The following is an 8,519-nucleotide window of genomic DNA, read 5'->3' on the forward strand; positions in this document are numbered from 1 at the left end:
TTTCTCCTCACATACTGCAAAACAACATTTTCAAAACACAGCCCCTTTCCAAAAAAAGCATTTTCGTGGCTTCACTGCATTAATCATAAAGGTAGATGTAAAAATGTCTTAATCCCAGCAGTGCTGATGTCAAATAATTATTGGTGCTTTAAGAGGCCAATGGAGAATATTTTAACTTGAGGGTAAAGGACTGAAAAGGAATGGTTTTATATTTATTGTGCTACCATTCCCAGTGTCTCAGAGTCTGTCTCCTGTGCTGTGAAGTGTGACTCTGGGATTGATAGCAACTGCTGCAGAGAATCTGCAGATCACCTAAACTTTCTACCATGCTGGCATTTCTTTCTTCCCCCAAGAGATGACTTTGGTGTGATCCCTGCATATCCTTCACCAGGGATTTCATGTTCCCTGTAGAAGTAAGGTATCACCCAGGCTGCTGCATTAAATTCCCTTCAAACCAGAAAGCAGTTTGCTGGAGTGCTGGAATTGCCTGTTTGTCTGGGAAACAGCCTGGAAGTTGTCTTCAGGATTTGTGCCTCTGCCATCAAAGTCCAGAGTGTCTCAAGGACACTTCAGTGCCACGAGGAAGGTGCTGAGTGAGGTGACTCTGCTTTTATCAGGATGAGTGCTGTCTTCTTCCGTAGTAGACATCTCACTAGTGGAACAAAAGCCATTATACCACAGTGGCCCAGGACTTGAGATAGTACCAGAGGCAGTTGGAAAGTTTTAAAGGTATTATTGGACTGTGCACAGCAGCCTCATGTTTGCAAGTGAAGTTAAGCACTGTTCTTTTTAAGAAACAATGAGCTTTGAAATCTGTCTGGGCTTTTCATTCCATTCAAAGCCATCTCTACCTCTTCTCCTCCAGTAAGTTATGCAAGGTTTCTTAAAGTTTTACAAAGTGAAGCTGGATGAATTACTCTGATAATTTCTTGTAAAAAAAAAAGAAAAATGTATTCCATGTTTTAAAAGGTTTTATTATTTTTAAGAAAAATGCATAAAAATACAGAGCACACACCTGACTGTACAGGAACAAACAATTCATATACTGGTCTCTTTGCCATTGGGTGTTGTGGATGCCAAATGTTTATATGGATTTGAAAAATAATTGGAGAAATGCAAGGGAAGAAAGCTGTGATGGACCATTACAGGTGGAGATGATAACCCTTGGAACCAGAGAGTCCTGGAGCCCAAAGGTTGCTGAAGGTTTGAGAGGATAGCAGGGAAGTGTTTTCATAGGATTTTCCTGCAAAAGGCTCCCAACAGTGGCCACTGCCCCCTCATCAAGGTATCCAGGGAAGTGCTGGATTTTGAGAGAGCTTTCCCAGGCATACAGAGAGCAAACTTGGCTGACAAGAAAGTCTTAGTGCAGCTTTGGGGTGAATATAAATAAAAAACAGGGAGGTAAAAATAGGGCTGGAAGAATGCAGCCTGGCACACCACATGGTGTGGTGGTCTCCCTCTTTCTCAGGACTCAGGAGACCCTGTGAAGAGCATCAGGAATGTGCCCACTGGCTGATGTGGGAGGCTGGACTCTTAACAAATCTTAAGTCTGCACCTCTATGTCTGTTCATCTACTTCATTAACATTTTCTTACTCAAAATCACATTTTTCTAGTTGCTTCTTTGAGTGATAGAAACCATACAGAAATATATGTTGTATTAGCCATGTATAATATGTAGGAAATCAAATCAGGCACAAAACCCAGGCACCATCTTTATTAATACTACACTTTGGGGAGGGGAGGGAAGCTATTTTATTCATGCTTTTTAAAGGAATGAATAAAATCCCTTTATTCATTCTTTGAAAATATCCAGACAACTCAAACTAAAAGAAACTCTCAACATATGATATCCAGCAGCTGGGGAAGTGAATTTTGCACACAGCACACACATTATCCATTCCAGCAGCGTGCACACCTTTATCCTCTGTCTCCTACCTGCTTTCATAATGAGCCTTCCAGAAGCAAGAACACATGTCCTGAAACAACTTCTGAGGGTTACTTAATTGCTCAGTGACCTTTTCTAGATTTGCCAAACCGCTTAAGCTCAAGCACCACTCATCAGTATTTAATGTATACCATTGAGTGCCACTCAATTTTCAAATACTCAGTTCTGAACTTAGTTATTATTTCCATGAAGAAGGATTTCCAAATTGTTCCCTGTTGGCAGAATGAAAGCAGATAAAACTGGGTAAATCCTCAGCTACCTGAAATATGCCAAGGGACAACCAGCAGGGTCACTGTGTCATACATTTTGAACTCAGAATTTTGTCTTTAAATGGTTGTAAATTTGTGAAAATGACCTTCAGAATCAGAGGGTCAGAGACAATGCTTGGGGAAAAAGCGTGCAACGGATGATGTGAACTTTCTGTCATTGAAATACATAAAGCAGTGTTTGCATGTCACAGTATCTGAGTGTTGTATCAAATGCTCATAGATATGGAAATGAATAGTATTTTCTCCTGACCAAGGTCTCTGAAAAAAATAATAATGGAGAATTGGCAGGTGAGTGTTTAAGAGTTCATCCGATTGCTGTGACATCTGCAGCTGGTGATCCCTGAGCAGAGTCATGTGTTCTTTCATTGCAAGAGCACTGCAGGATAACTGGGAGTTGTGAAATGGCAATGAGATGATGTAAAGCCTCAGCCTTCACCAAGTTCCTCTGGAATTGGCACCAGGAGGCAACTCCCTTGCTCCCCTAAGACCACCTTGCATTTTACATGCACTGATGGACAATTTTCATATCAGCATTAGTTCATGAGCCACTTCATCCCCTCTTTGGATGGCACAAGCTTAGACACTCATAGTGTGTGCATAACATTTTCCAAACTCCAGTTTGTGAGTCTGAGGGCTAGAAATACAACTTTTATTTACAACAAAGGTGAGAATATCTGTTGGTGATGTGACACTAAGAACTGAAGACCTCAGCAAATGTTACAGCTTTAGAATTTAATCTGGGTCATGTGCCATAGTGATCATGATACTTACTATTATTGAAGTGTATGGATATATTATTGCAAGAGTGAAAAGAACATTCCAGAAAGAAATGTCCCAAAAGGGGTTAAATAGAAAGAAGACAAAATGCTGCTCTGTCTAAGCACTTCAAACCGCTCCCTAAAGCTGTGAAGATCCAGAAGATACTGGCAAATCGTTGCTGGTTAAAGGGAGTAAGCCAGGGTGCTCAGGTTCCAGCTGATGACTTTTCTTATATGAGAGTTTACAAATTCCATTACACCCATGTTACCTTCAGAATTGTTCTTGTTACCTTCCTCCACTGAAGTGCATTGTTTGAAACTTGATAAAATAGCAAAAGTAATTATAAATTTGGCTGGGAGACAGTCAGGAGCTATGTCTGCTTGTATCTGTGGCTGTTCAAAATTCATTTTTCTTCCTTTGCACAGTGACAGGGCACAATTTATTTTTACAATTATATTGAGATATTTTGTGGATGCTTTCAGAGGAGCAGTTTAGTTGGAATCTTTTCTCTGTACGAAGATGCTGTTGTTGGTCAGTGTTTTTATTCATACACCAGGAAAAAAGGAAGAGCACAGTTCAGGGTGCGGGTTCCGGAGGATTCAGGACTCTGTTGGGAGCATGCAGCCTGATTTGAAGATGATGTCAAAGTTCTTGAATGAAGTCATGAATCCAGGGAAGCCCTGGCTGATGGCCTGCAGAGTAGGATAGATGGAGCAGTTTCTTTCTCAGGCATTGCTGTGGCCAGGGACAGCTGTTCCTGCAGGGTTTCATGCAGGTGGCAGCTGCCGGGCTTGAAGCAGAAAGATGTGAGTCTAACAGGAATTGAAGGAAAAAACTGCAGTGTCTCAAAGCTGCTTTGAGTTAGGGTTGGGTAGGAATGATTCTTCCTGCTGGCTGCTGGAGAACGGTGGTGGAATCATTGTCCATGTTGTGAGAAGTAGCTGCGGGTGTGTGTGGTGGACATTGCTATTGCTTAGCCAAGCCCATGCTTACCTGGCACCCTTGGAAGGGAAAGCAGGTGCTAGAAAACATAACAGCCTCACAGCAGTGAGCTCAGGGGAGGTACAGGCCATGGCACAACAGCACATCCCTCTCTCCAGTACACAGAAGCCACAGTACACAGACTGGAGGTTCCTGGAGGAGATGGCAGGAAGGAGAAGGGCTCCAGTGTTTGCTTGCAGCCAGGCACCTGAGTGAGGCCCTCTTGTCTGAGGCTAGCACTGACTCCTGCCATGATGTGCTGGGGTATTTTTACTCTAGAAGCACAGTCTGAAAAGGCTAACTTGTTCTGCCATGTATAGCAAATGATCCGTCTGCTGAGCCACCTGGAAGGCCTCTATTTTTAGGCTCTTTCCTCGGAGCAGTTGTAACTTGAATTGACATACTGTTAGCCAAAAGCGTGCCACACGAGGCAGGAATATGTCCGGAGCCACGCGAGCCACTGATTGTTAGCAGCACTGGGAACAGGGGCTTGGCAAGGGCCAGTTTGCGTTTTCCAAGCGGGAAAGAAAGGAAAGCAAGCACACAGGTTTAACTAGGACAGGCCTGGCTTTCAGCAGCCTGAGCTGAGCAGCCTGAGCAGGTCAATCCTTGAGCTTAGAGAGGGGAGAGCAATGAAGGACACCTTTGACCTGCGTGGGCAGAGTCCAGCCTGGCAGTCACCAGCTGCAACGTGAGCACACCCAAGTGCCTGTGGCCTGGAGCTGTACATGGAATGGATGAGGTTTTGGCTAACATTTTACAGAGGTTTTTCTTTTTGCTTAATTAAGACATCTTTGTCTGTGTGTTTCTGTGTAGGTGCAGGTGGACATTTCTGTTTGCTTTCTTACCAGTGTTAAATGCTGGATCCAAGGAATTTTGGTTCCTTTTCCCCAGATCAGCTTTGACAACTCTACCATGACAGATTTGCTTGGAAATCTGATTTCCTGTTTGTTCTTGTTGTGTTTTGAGACTAGGGAAGTGTATTTTCTGTCCCATATTCTAGTTCTACAAGAGGCCAGTGGTGAAGCTTTGCTAAACAGTATCCTGTACATTCCCAGGAAAAGCAGAAACACCTACGGGTGTTGGGCTCATGTATTACTTGTATAAATGTTTGCAGTTTAAGTGCTGGTTTTTATTAAACTGTAGGCAAGGGGGTACTTTAATTCCACTCAGTCAATTTGCAACAGCCTTTCCTTGCTTTGAAACACTGTCAGAATCTCAGTAGTCCATATCCTGCTTCTGAAAACATGCATTCATTGAGTTTAAAATGATTTCCACTTAGCTTTCTGTTGGGAAGGCTGTCAGACCAGTGTATTATCCAGCAATTGGAACTGACTGGAGGAGTTTTTTGCTGTAATACTTCTTTGCAGCAGTAGTGAGGTGAGGAAGTCAGCAGAATGCTGGTGTGTTTTGTCTCAGGCTTTTTGTGAAACTGCTGTGTGTGCTCCAGGTGTGCAGTCAGATCCAGAAAACAGGGGCTGTGAGGCACTTCAGTGCTGCTGAAGTACAGAATCACTCATATATAAATATATATACACACCTCAACTCACCAGCACTGCAGCTGCTCAGAACACGGGGTAATTGTGGGACACACTTTGACCCTACCTGTCAAAACAATCAGTAACTCAGGGAGAGGATTTCTACCCAGGCTGCAGTATATTCCTGAGGGATATGGAAACTTCTCCCGTGTGTAATGGAGGACGTGATTAATTCTGACTGTGCTGACACACGAAGGTTACTGAATAGGATTTCCTTGTGAATGGCACATCCATTCCCAGGAAAAAATCCATTGCCAAGATGTCAAACACACTCCCATTGTATTCTGAACACCCACCCCAAGGCTGCACAATACCAGCTCAGGGTGTTCGTAATTAAAAGCTGCAGAGAAGCATCTCCAAACTTGTGCATTTTGTAGTAAAAACAATGTGAAGACTTATTTATTGGAGGGAAATATTAACTCTGTAGCCTCCCCTCAGTCTCTGTGTTCTCAGTAGCAGTGGAGCTGTGCCTGCATTGACTGTGGAGAGAGAAGAGTCAATGACTTAGATCTGACTGCAGGCACCCGGGTCTGGTCAAACAAATCACCGATGAGCAGTGCATTCATCACTGTTACCCTCTGGAAAGGAGCCAAGGACCTTGACAGGTATGGGCTCCTTCTGCCTCGGAGCGAGGTGCACAACATCCTGACATTTGACACCAAATCTGGGAGGTGGAGCTGGCTCCAGCTGACCTGCACATGCTTTCCCCCTACTGAGAGGACGTAAGAACCAGTGACAGGTATTACTCATGGTGCTCCAAGCACTCGGAAAGGTATTTTGGTGCAAGGTAATGGATGTAGCATTCCCACTGAATTCCCTAAGATTTAAGTGTGCATTAATGCTGCACTGACACAGTTCCCCTCAGCAGCACTCACCTTGCTGTTGCTGCATTCAGCTCACTGCGGGCAGCGGAAAGATTTGCAGCTATTAAAAACCAGGCAGAGGAATTGTTACCTGTCTATTGCTCCCCTAGCAACTGTTGGAAAGCTCTGCCCATGACTCACAAAGGCTTCTCTCTTTGTTCTGGCAGGGCCCTTGTGGTGGAGGGAGCAGTGTGTCCTTGGGGAAGGCAGGGACAGCCAGGGGTGCCATGGGACACTGTCCTGGTGCCACGAGAGAAGCAGGGACACCAGCACAGGGTCCTACAGCAGGATTGTGTCACTGCAGGACCCTTCTGACTGCCTGCTTTATTCCCGTGGAATCTCCATATCATTCCTTTGGAAGCAGCTTATCATGGTCATAATACAAAAGACGCTTGACAGAGCACAAGTCTCAAGAAAAACAAATTGATTCTTTGTGCTATGTCATGCATAGATTGGACACCTTCTAACTAGAACATAAAGAGGATTCTGTGAAGGATCAAGAGATCCTGTACATTCCCTTTCCATAAGAAGTTTCAGGTATGTGGTAGGTCTGGGAATTTCTTGATCAGCACCCTGAGTCCCTGCTGCAGCTTTCTAGGAGCATCAAGCACCTTAGGAGACTATCCATTAGGATACTGGATGCTAGTAGAAGTGTCATGGTCAGCAGAAGAATGATACTAAGATTAAGAATGAATAATTAAGAATTATTAACTGTTAATGCACATTAAAAAACTCAGTGCATAGAGCCATTGGAAAGGAATTAGTTCTGAAAGTTTTCTGTCCTCCAGCAGTCAAGAATTAGGCTGGGAGGGTTTTGAATTTCAAGTACTTCTTAATATTTCAAATACTTAAGTGCTGGATATAACCTCCAGGTCACTAATTATTCAGTAGCCACTAATTAAACCCTGTAAATGCATAAATCAACAAAATTATGTTATTATTTCTGTTGTTGTTTGTGTGAAATCCTAGAATCATCCTTTTACTTGTATGGATCTTACTGATCAAGTAAGTTTTTTTCCAAGTAAAAAGTTCATAAAATTAAATGTTATTTTCAGCGCTGTGCTTATTTTAGAATTTAATGGGATTCCGGGCAGCTGCCTGTTCTATTTATTTCTGCTTTTGTATATTAATTGGTTATATCATTCCTTCGGCCTCTGAGGTCTGGAGGTGGAAGCTTTACAGCTTAATTAATCTGTGCTTTTGCTATATTAATGTCATTGTGGAATCTGGAATTGGATGGGGTCATTTTCCTGCTCTCAGCAATGGTGAGGGCCATTTGTGTGAAGGTTCTTTTCCAAAAAGTGCTCAGCTTTGGGTTCATGGGCTTAACTCTGCTCTCAGGCTCACTGAGCAATCCATCCCAGTGTCATCAGTGCAGATACTCCAAAATATCTTCCATTAAATCAAATTTTGAAGAATTCATTTCTCCACGTGCTGTGGTGGCATAAGGAATTCCAATTGCCTGGGCCATCTGGAGAGGATGCCTGCATCATTTCTCCCATGTAAGCAACAGCACACTTCGAGAAATCTGATGTGTTTAAGTTTGCCTCTCTGGCTGAGAGAGGCTTGTTTGCTAAAGTTGTGGCAGTTTAAATATAGTTCCTCCAACAACATAGTTACATCCCATTTTTTTCTTTTTTTTTATTTGTAAAGCATTTGGTCCTTCTTGAATGCAGCATCTTCCAAATTCAGAGTACAAGGTAAACATCACAGATTCATGTTGTTATTTTGGGCGGTGGTGGTGAAAGATAACTTTGTAGATGTGGAAAAACATTGAGTGAATTGTTAGGCAGACATTATTTAAAAGGTTGTGTCTTTCATGTGTTTGGTGTTTAATAAACTTCAGACTCTTTGAGAGTTCTGCTTCCATAGCCCCATCTTGGGTTTGAAAAGATAAAACATTGGACCACCAATGCTAAATTCAGCTTGAGCTAAAAGAGCAAGTTAGAGAAATCAGTATTTGCTAGTAAAAGGATACAAAAGGAAATGTATATCAGACCCAGGCCAGGGGGGTATACAGAATATTGTCAAGGCTGGGTGGTACTATCTCACATACTTTATGGCTGATATATACCTCAGACAAACTCAAAAGAACCTCAAAACTGTCACTTCAATGGGGGGGGGAAAAGTGAAAATATATGGTGTAGAAAATGCCTTTTTATC

General features: G+C 42.8%; 1 long non-coding RNA gene across 1 annotated transcript; it reads right to left on the bottom strand.

Moving 5' to 3' along the window:
* Positions 1-5,900: 5,900 nt before the first annotated feature.
* On the bottom strand, positions 5,901-6,440 carry LOC128794700 (uncharacterized). The gene is made up of 3 exons (XR_008433234.1): positions 6,369-6,440; positions 6,069-6,205; positions 5,901-5,972 (listed from the first exon to the last, which is right to left on the bottom strand). It is a non-coding gene; the product is annotated as an uncharacterized LOC128794700 (long non-coding RNA).
* Between the last annotated feature and the right edge of the window lie 2,079 nt (positions 6,441-8,519).

The sequence above is a fragment of the Vidua chalybeata genome, chromosome 13 (genome assembly GCF_026979565.1).
Source record: "Vidua chalybeata isolate OUT-0048 chromosome 13, bVidCha1 merged haplotype, whole genome shotgun sequence".
NCBI classification, from domain to species: Eukaryota; Metazoa; Chordata; class Aves; order Passeriformes; family Viduidae; genus Vidua; species Vidua chalybeata.